Here is a 13,608-nt window from a genome sequence, read left to right as displayed (position 1 = left end):
GGGCAGCTGCAGGCCCGTCCCAAAATTAGCAGCGCGGCGTAGAATTCGTCCAGCGATTCTCCGGGACTTTGCCGTCTCGTTGCGAGTTGGTAGCGTGCGTAGATCTGGTTCACTGGGCGAATATAGATGCTCTTTAGTGCTGCGAACGCCGTCTGGAAATCCTCTGCGTCTTCGATGAGAGGGAAAATTTCCGGGCTTACCCTCGAGTGCAGGACCTGTAGTTTCTGGTCTTCTGTGACCCGGCCGGAGGCCGTTCTGAGGTAGGCCTCGAAACAAGTCTGCCAGTGTTTGAAAACTGCTGCTGAGTTCACTGCGTGGGGGCTGATCCTCAGGCATTCCGGGATGATCCTGAGCTCCATAGTCCTTTAAGCATGCTTAATAAATTGTAGCGCACAAAGACTCACGAGAGACGAATAGAGATGAAGTCGATGAGGCTTTATTAAGCGTGACTTGTTCCCCGCAGTTCAGTAACAGACTGGCCTGCGGGGGAGAACTCCTGGTTCTTATACTCCGCCTTCAGGGCGGAGCTAGAGGTCAACAGCCAACCAGGACCCGGGATCTGTCAGCCAATGACATCACGGCTTCACAGTCCCACATGACCCCTAATGCATACTACCACATGGTGTGATCTAAATGAGGTGCTCACGATGATTTAAGAGTTTATGGAAATTACCTACTCCATGCCCCTCAATCTTGTCGACCTCTATCAGGTCACCCCTTAACCTCCATCGTTCTAATGAAAACAGTCCGACTTTCTATTCAGTCTCTCTGCATAGCTAACACACTCCAGACCAGGCAGCATCCTGGTAAACTCCCTTTGTACCCTCTCCAAAGCCTCAACATCCTTCTGGCAATGCGGCGACCAGAATTGTGCGCAATATTCCAAGTGCGCCTTACCAGAGCAAAGAGGCATCACCTTCAATTTAGGAGTGATGTCAGGATATACGTCTTCACACAGAGGTACAGGAAATCTACAACTCTCTCCCCAGAAAAGCTGTCGAGGCTGAGGTCAATTAAAATCCTGAAACAGATTAATAGATTTTTATACAAAAGCAAAATACTGCAGGTGCCGGAAATCTGAAATAATTTTTTTTTTTCCTCAAAATCGTAAAATCTCTGTGGAGGGTTCAGATTTCAGTCCAAGGCGACCTTCCATCAGAACCTAAGAAAGGTGGATGCTTTTTTTAAAAATGTGTTCATGAGATGTGGGCATCACTGGCCCGACCAGCATTTATTGCACATCTCGGATTGCCCTGGTGAGCTGCCTTCTTGAGCCGCTGCAGTTCATGTGGTGTCGGTACACCCACAGCGAAGTTAGGGAGGGAGTTCCAGGATTTTGGAAGAAGCTTTAAGCCAATGGGAAAGTGGGGTGAGGCAGGAAGAATAAAAGGGAAGCTCTGTGATAGAGAGGAGACAACAGATAGAGAGAGAGAGAGAGTGGTAATGGGCGCAGTAAGGAATACCAAGTGCGTCCAAATGAGGAACGAGGATAAATATCTGAATGTAATACGAAGGGAACAAAATAAACAAGAAATAAAATAAAGAAAATAGTTCATTTTTGATAGGCTGGGTAATTTAAGATTTTATAATCAATAAAAGAAAAACATACATTAATATAATGCTTTTCACAGCCACTGAAACATCCCAAAACAGCTCTTCAGTCAATGAAGTATGTTTTGAAGTGTGGTCACTGTGTTGTAATGGAGGAAACATGGCAGTCAAGTGCAGAGCAAGTTGCCACAAATGGCAAAGTGATGTCAGCCAGATAAGGGGAGCCAGTGGCATAGTGGTATTGTCACTGGACTAGTAATCCAGAGAGTCAGAGTAATGCTCGAGTCCCAGGTTCAAATCCTGCCACTGCAGATGGTGAAATTTAAATTCAACAGAAACCTGGAATTGAAAGCCTCATGATGTCCATGAAAGCATTGTCAATTGTTGTAAAAACCCAGCTGGTTCACAATGTCCTTTAGGAAAGGAAATCTGCCGTCCTTACCTGATCTGACCTGCATTCCAGATTCACAGCAATGTGATTGACTCTTAACTACACCTTTGAGGACAATTAGAGATGGCCAATAAATGTTGGCCCAGCCAACAACACACATCCCATGGACAAATATATATATTTTTTAAAATCTCTTTTTATGATGTTGATTGGAGGGATAAATATTGGCCAGGACACCAGGAAGAACTGCGCTGCAAAATAGTGCCAGGATATTTCACATCCAGCTAAGTGTCATGATATTCAAACACACACATCATGATAGACACACCAACAGACAAATCAGAACACACAACACCACAGCCAATCACAGACAAAGACAGGGACAGTACAAAAGGACAAACACGACACCTGGTGGGCAGTAGATCTGGGGACAAGGACAACGACAAGACCTGTAATAACATCACAGACAGGGAGTCCCCACGTGCAGAGTATCAAGACAAAACTGTAGATAGTAAGTTTGAATAAAACAGCGTTGTACCAAACACAACTGTGTTGGCTCATCTGTGTGTCAGAACGCCCAACACCACATGGTACAGGAGTGGATCGATACCTGCCGACTAACCTGCCATTCTGGACATGGACCTCACCAATAAACCGCAGCCGTTGCAAGTCGCGGGGAACCTTGGTACCAATTGGAAGCTCTTCAAGCAGCGATTCGACCTGTACATCCGAGCCAACGAGAAACAGAGTGCCTCGGACGAAACAAAGATTGCAATGCTCCTCTCCTACGCAGGTCAGCACGCCATCGATGTATTCAACTCACTGGTGTTCGAAGAAGGCGAAAACCAATCCAAGTATGACACAGTCATCCTCAAGCTAGACCAGCACTTTAATGTTGGAGTGAATGAAAATTTTGAAAGATATCTCTTTCAGCAACGCCTGCAAGGTAAGGAGGAGCTTTTTCAACCCTTTTTGACGCACCTCCGAATTCTAGCGCAGTCCTGCAGTTATGGCAACACCTCAGAGTCCATGATCAGGGACCAGATTGTTTTTGGAGTTGCCTCCAGTGGCCTACGCCAGCAGCTTCTTAAAATCAAAAGCCTCACCTTAGCGTCTGCAGTGGGAGCCTGTGACCTCCATGAGAATGCAACCAGCTGTTTTGCCCGATTTCAGGTGTCCGAATTGGCACGGAGGGGGTCCCCAGCCATCGAATCGGCAAGCCAGGCCGCCCACGACGCCGAACGCATCCAGGCCGTCGATTATCTCCTGACCCGCGGCCCCGACGAGAGCGGCCGCTTCCCGCGCTTTTCGCGGTCTCCCGCGCTTGTGTGCGCCAAAACCAACGGCAACACCGAGGGACGCACCGCGCAGGCGCGCCCAATGCAAGATTGCACTGCGCATGCGCAGTGGCGCAACGAACGCCGTGACGTCATAACGTGCGGCAACTGTGGAGCTGTACACTTAAAAGGGCAATGTCCTGCTAAAAACCGACAGTGTCTCCGATGTGGCAAGATGGGCCACTATGCTGCCTACTGTCGTGCGGCTCAATCCATGGATCCTACGCATCTCCGACAACCTCGCAGACAAGTCAGGACCGTCCAGTCCACGCATCAAGACTTCCAGCTAAATGATGCAGATGACCAGGATGCCTTCCGGGTTTCCGTCATCGATGTAAACAGGGTCAACGCCATCAATCCGGCCGATGAGTGGAGTGCCACCCTAACGGGCAACCAATCGCACATCACCTTCCGTCTGGACACCGGCGCATCCGCCAACATGATTGCATATTCTGAATTCAAGGCCATGAAGGTCAAACCACCCATCACGCCATCCTGGCTCAAGATGGTTGATTATAACGGGAACGTCATCCCGTCCATGGGTTCTTGCCAGCTACAGGTAACTCACAAAATGCACACGGCCACACTCCCCTTCGAAGTTGTTGGCTCATCAAAAGATTCGTTACTGGGCACACAGGCGTGTAAGGTCCTTCACCTGGTACAGCGCATTTTGTCTCTCTCTCCAGATGAGATATCCGACTTCCCGGATGCTGAGTTCCACGCAAATCTCCATTCCCTCCTTGCTCACAATCAGGAGGTATTTGAAGGCATGGGGACATTGCCATACACTTACAAGATTCGCCTCAAACCGGACGCCATCCCGGTCGTTCACGCACCTCGCAGGGTTCCTGCGCCACTCAAAGACAGCCTCAAGTTGCAGCTGCAGGCTCTTCAGGACCAAGGGGTCCTATCCAGGGTCACGGAGCCCACGCCATGGGTCAGCTCCATGGTCTGTGTAAAAAAAGCCCTCTGGCGAGCTCCGCATATTTAGATCTTTAGGATCTATGCATAACAACATAATGCGGGAACACTATCCCATCCCCAAACGGGAGGAAATCACCAGCGAGATGGCCCAAGCCAAAATATTTACCAAACTGGATGCGTCCAAAGGATTTTGGCAGATCCAATTGGACCCGGCCAGCCGAAGGCTATGCACGTTTAACACCCCTTTCGGCATATTCTGCTACAACCGGATGTCATTTGGCATCATCTCGGCATCTGAGGTTTTTCACCGAATCATGGAGCAGATGATGGAAGGCATCGAAGGGGTACGTGTATATGTGGACGATATCATCATTTGGTCCACCACTCCGCAGGAGCACATGCATCGTCTACGACGCGTCTTCGCCCGCATACGACAAAATGGCCTGTGTCTCAACCGCGCCAAGTGTGCCTTTGGCCAGACTGAGCTGAAGTTCCTCGGGGACCACATCTCACAATCAGGGGTCCGTCCTGATGCAGACAAAATTATTGATGCAGCCACGGCCGGCTGACAAGAAGGCTGTCCGAAGATTCTTGGGCATGGTCAACTTCCTTGGGAAGTTCATTCCCAACCTTGCTTCTCATACAACGGCTATGCGCCATCTCGTGAAGAAATCAACAGAATTCCAATGGCAACAATCGCACCAGCAGGAATGGGAGGAGCTCAAGCACAAACTGGTCACGGCACCAGTGTTGGTGTTCTTCGACACGGCTCGCCCCACAAAAATCTCAACGGATGCCAGCCAATCTGGTATTGGAGCAGTACTCTTGCAGAAAGATAGCACGTCGTCATGGGCCCCGGTTGCATATGCCTCACGAGCCATGACCCCTACGGAACAACGCTACGCACAAATAGAAAAAGAATGCCTGGGCTTGTTAACTGGACTGGACAAGTTCCACGACTATGTGTATGGTCTTCCACGATTCACGGTCGAAACTGACCACCGCCCCCTGGTCAACATAATAAACAAGGACCTGAACGACATGACCCCTCGCCTCCAGCGCATCCTACTTAAACTCAGGAGGTATGATTTTGAACTGATCTACACTCCGGGGAAGGATCTCATCGTGGCGGACACGCTCTCCCGAGCAGTGAGCACACCACCAGATGCGGAGGGGTTCGTATGTCAAATTGAGGCACACGTAACTCTGACAGCAGCAAATCTGCCGGCTGACGACCCAAGTCTGGCCCGCATACGCGCAGAGACAGCGACTGACCCCCTTCTACAGCGAGTGATGCGCCACATGACGGAAGGGTGGCTCAAAGGGCAGTGCCCGCAGTTTTATAATGTGCGAGATGACCTTACCAACATTGACGGGGTCCTTATGAAATTAGACAGGATTGTTATTCCGCACAGCATGCGCCAGATGATTCTTAATCAACTACATGAAGGCCACTTGGGAGTCGAGAAATGCAGACGGAGGGCCCGAGAGGCGGTATATTGGCCGGGCATTAATGACGATATTGCCAACATGGTGCTCAATTGCACAACCTGTCAGAGGTTTCAGCCGGCGCAACCTCCGGAGACACTTCTACCACACGAGATGGTGACGTCCCCCTGGGCAAAGGTGGGTGTTGACCTATTTCACGCGCTCAGCAGAGATTACATCATTATTATAGATTACTTTTCCAATTACCCGGAAGTCATACCTCTACAAGATCTGACGTCGTCCGCAGTCATTGGGGCCTGCAAGGAAACATTTGCTCGCCATGGCATTCCAATGACTGTCATGTCGGACAATGGACCCTGTTTCGCCAGCCGTGAATGGTCGTCCTTTGCCGCAGCATATGGTTTCACTCATATGACGTCCAGCCCTCTACATCCACAGTCGAATGGGAAGGCAGAAAAGGGCGTTCACATTGCCAAGCGGCTCCTCTGCAAGGCGGCTGCTGCCGGATCGGACTTTAACCTCGCCTTGCTGGCCCATCGATCGGCCCCGCTAGCCACGGGTCTCTCGCCAGCACAGCTCCTGATGGGTCGCTCCCTCAGGACGACGGTGCCATCCATCCTGGCACCAACAATGGACCATGATACGGTTCTTCGTAAGATGCAAATGCAGCGTGATCGCCAGAAGAGTCTGTACGACACACGGGCGACGGACCTTCCCCCCCTATCCTCCGGAGACAAAGTACGCATCCATCTACCGCATGGTGGCTGGTCAGCACCGGCCGAAGTTCTCCGACGTGTGGCTCCCCGCTCGTTCCTGATACGCATGCCGGATGGTTCAGTGCGCCGCCGCAATCGGCGCGCCCTTCGCCGACTTCCACGCTCGCAGCCACACTGTACCCACACGCCGGATCCTCAACAGGCTTCCGGGGATGACTTCGTGGAGCTGCCGCAGATCACACCCCTTCCATCGCCACCCATGGCCAGGCTTGCACATCAGCCGGTGGTTCTTGACCCACCCTTGAGGCGGTCAACCCGAATTCGTCGCACACCCATTAGACTGGACTTATAACACTGTTCATACGTTTAAAAAGTTAAACACTACTGTATTACAACCTGTTGTTGTTTATCGTTCCAGATATAGTTTGACCGGACCACTATTCAAAGTTTTTTTTCGCATTCATGTTTTGTTATGGTACAACCTCGTTCGCATGACGCACCCGACATCGCCCCATGTAAATAGTTACGTCATATGCACATGCTGTACACAACACACTCTTAGATGCACTCACGACACGATTATATTTATAACCACGTAGGCACATATCCCCCCCTCCCCCCCAAGAGGGCAGCACTCCCCCAGTACTGCACTGGAGTGTCACTTTTGTCCTCCGTACCCATGCCCTGGGGTGGGACTTAAACCAGGAACTCAGTGACTCAAAGAGTATTATTAGCTGGGCCACAACCAAAATGGGCAGATGGAGTTCAGACACAGATCAGCCGTCTGATCTCGTTGAATGGCACAAAGGGCTCGAGGAACTGATTGGACCTATTGAGGTTTTTAGATCATTAGTTCTCAACGTGGCATCAAACTCGAAATGGAGCATCAGATGAAAAACGTTGCATCATTTCAGGCGGAAGGAAGAACTGGCAGAGCCTTCCGCAGCCCACACAAACTGCACCACCTGCTAATTACAGAATGGAATTAATGCTGATGAGTCCATTGGCTGGAAGCTCCTAACCCGAGGAAGTGTTCAGCTCCGATGGTAACTCTATAATAAAAACGAGGCAGCCAGTCCTGACTTCTTCTACTCCAAGGTTTATTGTGTTCAGTAATCACTTCTCCACAACTAAACAGTGCCACCTGCATTCCCTTTATATATCGGTGCAGCCGATTGAACAATAAGTGCAATCTATTAAACAATTAAAATGCCAATTCCCAACAGGAACATTAACTCTTTCCTAACAAGAAGCTGATACGGTCAGGGGGATTTGCAAAGGAGGAGAAAGTGAACCATATTCAATCCTTTGTGACCTGCCGTTCTGTTTCATGCAGGTGCTCAAAATTGGACGGTAATTCAATGCTGTGTGCGAGGTATTGGTTGGCCCACAGTTGGACTTTGTTTGATGTTATGGGCCAGCTGATTATTATATGAAGCAGAATGCATCAATTTTAACACCACACTGAAAAGACAGTAATCCAAGGAGACCCTCAGCATGCGCATGGTAGCACATGCCAGGAGATGTGGTATTTAAAAACACTATTAAATTTCTTTTTAAGCTCTCCCCTTTTCGGAGAAAGAGCGGCCCATGGATTTTTGTTTAACATCCATATGAGTGGGCAGGCAGGACCTCAGTCTGACTGCTCACCTGACAGACTGCTCCTCTGAAAGTTGCAGCACTCCCTAAGAATGAAAATGCAAAGAGGAATTACATTGTCACTTCGTCCCTGCTTTCTGCATTCCTTCAAAGCTCTGTGAGCCACTATACCGTACCTGGTGCTTTGTTACTGATCCACCAGCCTCAAACATTGCACCATAAATTTATTCAACGACGTGCGCCCGTCCCTCATTATGTTCACCGCAAATTAATATCAACATACTGTGCCTGTGAATCTTACATTTCCCTGATTAATTTCCACTGGCATGAAGTTGAATAACAAAAACATAACTTACAGGATCTCAGAGGGAACAATGATAATGTCAGAGGATTAGCTTTGTATTTAATGGAATTGAATAGGTCAAGTCACTACAGATCAGGGTGGTGTGACAGGCTGAGTACAGTAATTCTTTTCTAAATTGTTTCATTATTCTTCCATACCGTGACCTTTTGAATAATGTAACGTCTGCCATTGTGCCTTAAAGTCACAAAACATCCTTGAGGGAAACTGGGCCGGGGCCTGAAAACAGCCGCGAGGGTCGCGATGCGGGATCACCCCGCATGCGGAATTACCATGCGGGCGGCACGGTAGCACAGTGGTTAGCACTGTTGCTTCACAGCCCCAGGGTCCTGATACGCCATCAATAATACACGACGAGTTGATAAAGTTAACTGAGGCTTTAAATCACTAAACAGGAAGTCTTCAGCCTCTGGACCCGAACTGGGGCCAGAGGCGGAGACTTGCCACTCTTATACAGAAGCCCCGAGGGGAGGAGCCACAGGCAGAGCCAAGCTGGACAAGCCCAGGCATGTATGATACAGTACAGACCAGACAATACAGTCACGTGGTTTACCACAGGTCCCAGGTTCGATTCCCGCCTTGATCACTGTCTGTGCGGAGTCTGCACGTTCTTCCCGTGTCTGCGTGGGTTTCCTCTGGGTGCTCCGGTTTCCTCCCACAAGTCCCGAAAGACGTGCTTGTTAGGTGAATTGGATATTCTGAATTCTCCCTCAGTGTCCCCGAACAGGCGCCAGAATGAGGCGACTAGGGGATTTTCACAGTAACTTCACTGCAGTGTTAACGTAAGCCTACATGTGACAATAAAGATTATTATTATTATTACCCCATGTCTGTTGCTCCCAATGCCAGCAGCACTAGAGGAATGCACGAAGGCGATTGGTTGATGTTTGAATACAATATGGCACGGTTTGATTTCTAAATTTGGCTTGGGGTGCTGAGACTGCGGTAGTTTTTATTTTTGCATTGTGTCCTAGAGCAGTCATTTTGAAACCCAAGGTCGCGACCCATGGGTGGGTCACGGGTGGGTATCAGGAGAGTCATGGCGCCATGCGCTGCACCAATCCTGGTCACGGGGGCTTGCGTCGTGGCGTTCCCAGTTGTGGGAAGTAGTGCCCAACGGCGCGAACGGCTTTTAAAAAAGTGGCTTTCAGAATGCTGGCCATCCCACACTGTGGCCCCTCATGCCGACATGTAGCCCATCAGCAGTGCGCAGGCCCGGAGCCCAGCAGAAGAGAACACTCCCTCCTGATGTCAGTCTTTCTGCTTGGAGCAGGATGTATTCTGATATCACATGTTCTGGTCGCGAGACAGATTCCTCCATTTTGCACCTGCCAACAGTGTTGAGCTCCAGGGCCTCTGGTGAACAACCCACAAAGACAAAGCTGAAAACAGGAACATGTAGCCGCATAAAGATTGTCATAGTATACGCCAGTATATCATGGTGCAGACACACACTGATGGACACACATTGGGACCAATCAACACACACAACACCGCAGCCAATCACCAGTTAGAGCACACGCACTATAAAGACGGGGGTTCCCGCTCATTCGAGCTGCAGCAGAGTTCCCGCTCATTCGAGCTGCAGCTAGCTAGGAGGACAGAGCTCACAGCCTGCAACGCAGACATTCACCATGTGCTGAGTGCATTGACTGGTTAGGACAAGGCAAAGGTCTTTAGTTAAAGCTAGTATCGTGTTAACCCACAGTGAGAGTATGTTAAACAGTTAATGATTCAATAAAATAGTGTTGCACTATTTCAAGTGTTGGTGACCTGTATGTGTTCCACGGATCCAGAGCGCCCAACACAACATGATACCAGGAGATGAGGGATATTAGCACTTCTTAGACCTACCTGCAAGTGACCTGCCTTCCGCCAGCATTCCGTCATCCTGCAACATGGACAACATCAGCCCGCCGCCGCTCCGCATCGCCGGCAACCTCAGGGCCAACTGGAAGATATTCAAACAGAGCTTCCAGCTCTTCCTGGAGGCCAGAGACAGGGAGGGCGCCTCGGATACCAGGAAGATTGCTTTCCTCCTATCCACGGCCAGGGACCATGCCATCCACATTTTCAATTCTCTCACCTTTGCGGATGATGAAGATAAAACAAAGTTCAAGACGGTCCTCCTCAAGTTTGGCACTCACTGCAGCGTAGAGGTGAATGAAAGTTTCGAGCGCTATGTTTTCCAACAGCGTTTGCAGGGTAAGGATGAACTTTTCCAATTCTTTCTCACGCGCCTCTGCATCCTTGCGCAGTCTTGCAGCTACAGGCCCACCTCCGACTCCATGATACGCGACCAGATCGTTTTTGGTGTTCAGTCGGACCCCCTACGACATCAGCTCCTCAAAGTAAAGCAGCTCACCCTAGCGACCGCCATTGAGACCTGTGTCCTACATGAAAACACCACGAGTCAGTATTCCCACATCCAAGCGGCTGAAACGGCGCGGCAAGTTCCCCACGAGGTGGAACGGGTCCAAGCAACTGAGCAACTCCAGGGCCTCAGCCTGGATGAGGGCGGCCATTTCGCGCGCTTTTCGCGGACTCCCGCGCTTGTGCGCACCAAACGAGGGACGGCGACATTGAAGAACGTAATGCGCAGGTGCGCACCATGCATGAGCGCACCGCGCATGCGCGGTGGCGCAGCGAACGTGCTGACGCTACGACGTGCGGCAACTGTGGCTCGCCCATTTAAAACGGCAATGCCCTGCCAAATCTCTACAATGCCTAAGATGTGGCAGACTTGGCCACTATGCTGCCTTCTGCCGAGCAGCTCAGCCTGCCAATTCATATCGCTTCAGCCAGCCTCGCAGGAATGTCCGGGCAATTCAACCCACGGTCACCAGGTCCGATGAGGACCTCCCACACAGCAGTGACACCGACGACCCGAAGGCGCCTTTTCGAGTCGGTGTCGTGACAAAAAACAGGCTGTCCCCGAAGCAAAGACACCAGCCGCTGTCGGTATACAGCATCGATCCAGACGATGAGTGGTGTGCCACCCTGACGGTCAACCGGTCCCAAATACGATTCCGCCTGGACACTGGTGCCTCTGCCAATCTCATTGCGCCGTCTGACTTCCAAAGCCTTTGTGTCAAACCAGTCATCCTTCCATCAACCTGCCAGCTATTGGATTACAATGGCAATGCCATTGCTGCCAGCGGCTCGTGCCAACTTGAAGTGACGCACAGGTCACGCAAAGCCATCCTTCCTTTTGAAATCGTGGGCTCCTCGAAACCCTCCCTGCTTGGCGGGCAGGCATGCAAGCTGTTGAACCTAGCTCAGAGAGTTCACTCTCTCTCTCCTGATGAAGATAAAGATAAAGATAAAGATAAAGATGCATGGCATTAAGGGGAAAGTAGTAGCATGGATAGAGGATTGGTTAATTAATAGAAAGCAAAGAGTGGGGATTAATGGGTGTTTCTCTGGTTGGCAATCAGTAGCTAGTGGTGTCCCTCAGGGATCAGTGTTGGGCCCACAATTGTTCACAATTTACATAGATGATTTGGAGTTGGGGACCAAGGGCAATGTGTCCACGTTTGCAGACGACACTAAGATGACTGGTTAAGCAAAAAGTGCAGAGGATACTGGAAGTCTGCAGAGGGATTTGGATAGGCTAAGTGAATGGGCTAGGGTCTGGCAGATGGAATACAATGTTGACAAATGTGAGGTTATCCATTTTGGTAGGAATAACAGCAAAAGGGATTATTATTTAAATGATAAAATATTAAAACATGCTGCTGTGCAGAGAGACCTGGGTGTGCTAGTGCATGAGTCGCAAAAAGTTGGTTTACAGGTGCAACAGGTGATTAAGAAGGCAAATGGAATGTTGTCCTTCGTTGCTAGAGGGATGGAGTTTAAGACTAGGGAGGTTATGCTGCAATTGCATAAGGTGTTAGTGAGGTCACACCTGGAGTATTGTGTTCAGTTTTGGTCTCCTTACTTGTGAAAGGACGTGCTGGCACTGGAGGGTGTGCAGAGGAGATTCACTAGGTTAATCCCAGAGCTGAAGGGGTTGGATTACGAGGGGAGGTTGAGTAGACTGGGACTGTACTCGTTGGAATTTAGAAGGATGAAGGGGGATCTTATAGAAACATATAAAATTATGAAGGGAATAGATAGGATAGATGCGGGCAGGTTGTTTCCACTGGCGGGTGAAAGCAGAACTAGGGGGCATAGCCTCAAAATAAGGGGAAGTAGATTTAGGACTGAGTTTAGGAGGAACTTCTTCACCCAAAGGGTTGTGAATCTATGGTATTCCTTGCCCAGTGAAGCAGAAGAGGCTCCTTCATTAAATGTTTTTAAGATAAAGATAGATAATTTTTTGAAGAATAAAGGGATTAAGGATTATGGTGTTCGGGCCGGCAAGTGGAGCTGAGTCCACAAAAGATCAGCCATGATCTCATTGAATGGTGGAGCAGGCTCGAGGGGCCAGATGGCCTTCTCCAGCTTCTAGTTCTTATGTTCTTATGACACGTCTGCCTTTCAGGACACTGACTTCAGGGTGCAACTTGATGCCATCATCAACCAGCACCATGACCTCTTCGAAGGCATGGGCACACTCCCATATACCTGCAAGGTCTTATTGAAACAGAATGCCACGCCTGTGGTGCACGCACCTCGCAGGGTACCAGCACCCCTTAAGGACCGCCTCAAGCAGCAGCTGCAGGACCTCCAGGACCAAGGAGTGATTTCCAAAGTCACGGAACCGACCGAGTGGGTCAGTTCCATGGTATGTGTAAAAAAGCCTTCCGGCGAATTGAGAATTTGCATTGATCCCAAGGATCTAAATCACAATATCATGAGGGAGCATTATCCAATTCCCAAGCGCGAAGAGATCACATGCGAGATGGCTCGCGCCAAGCTCTTCACCAAACTCGACGCCTCAAAAGGATTCTGGCAAATCCAGCTCGACAAATCCAGCAGGAAACTGTGTACGTTCAATACCCCCTTTGGCAGATACTGTTACAACAGGATGCCGTTTGGGATCATATCTGCTTCAGAAGTGTTCCATAGGATTATGGAACAAATGATGGAAGGCATTGAAGGTGTTCGCGTCAATGTCGACGACATAATCATTTGGTCCACCACCCCGCAGGAGCATGTTAGTCGCCTCCAGCGCGTGTTCAAACGCATACGTGTGCAGGGCCTATGCCTCAACAGGGCCAAATGCTCTTTTGGTCAGACGGAACTCAAGTTCCTCGGGGACCACATCTCCCAGTTGGGTGTGCGGCTGGATGCGGACAAGGTGGCTGCTATCACAGCCATGAAAACGCCAGAGGA

This window comes from Scyliorhinus torazame, chromosome 9 (assembly GCF_047496885.1).
Source record: "Scyliorhinus torazame isolate Kashiwa2021f chromosome 9, sScyTor2.1, whole genome shotgun sequence".
In the NCBI taxonomy this organism is placed as follows: domain Eukaryota; kingdom Metazoa; phylum Chordata; class Chondrichthyes; order Carcharhiniformes; family Scyliorhinidae; genus Scyliorhinus; species Scyliorhinus torazame.
Note: the sequence above shows the minus strand (reverse complement) of the source record.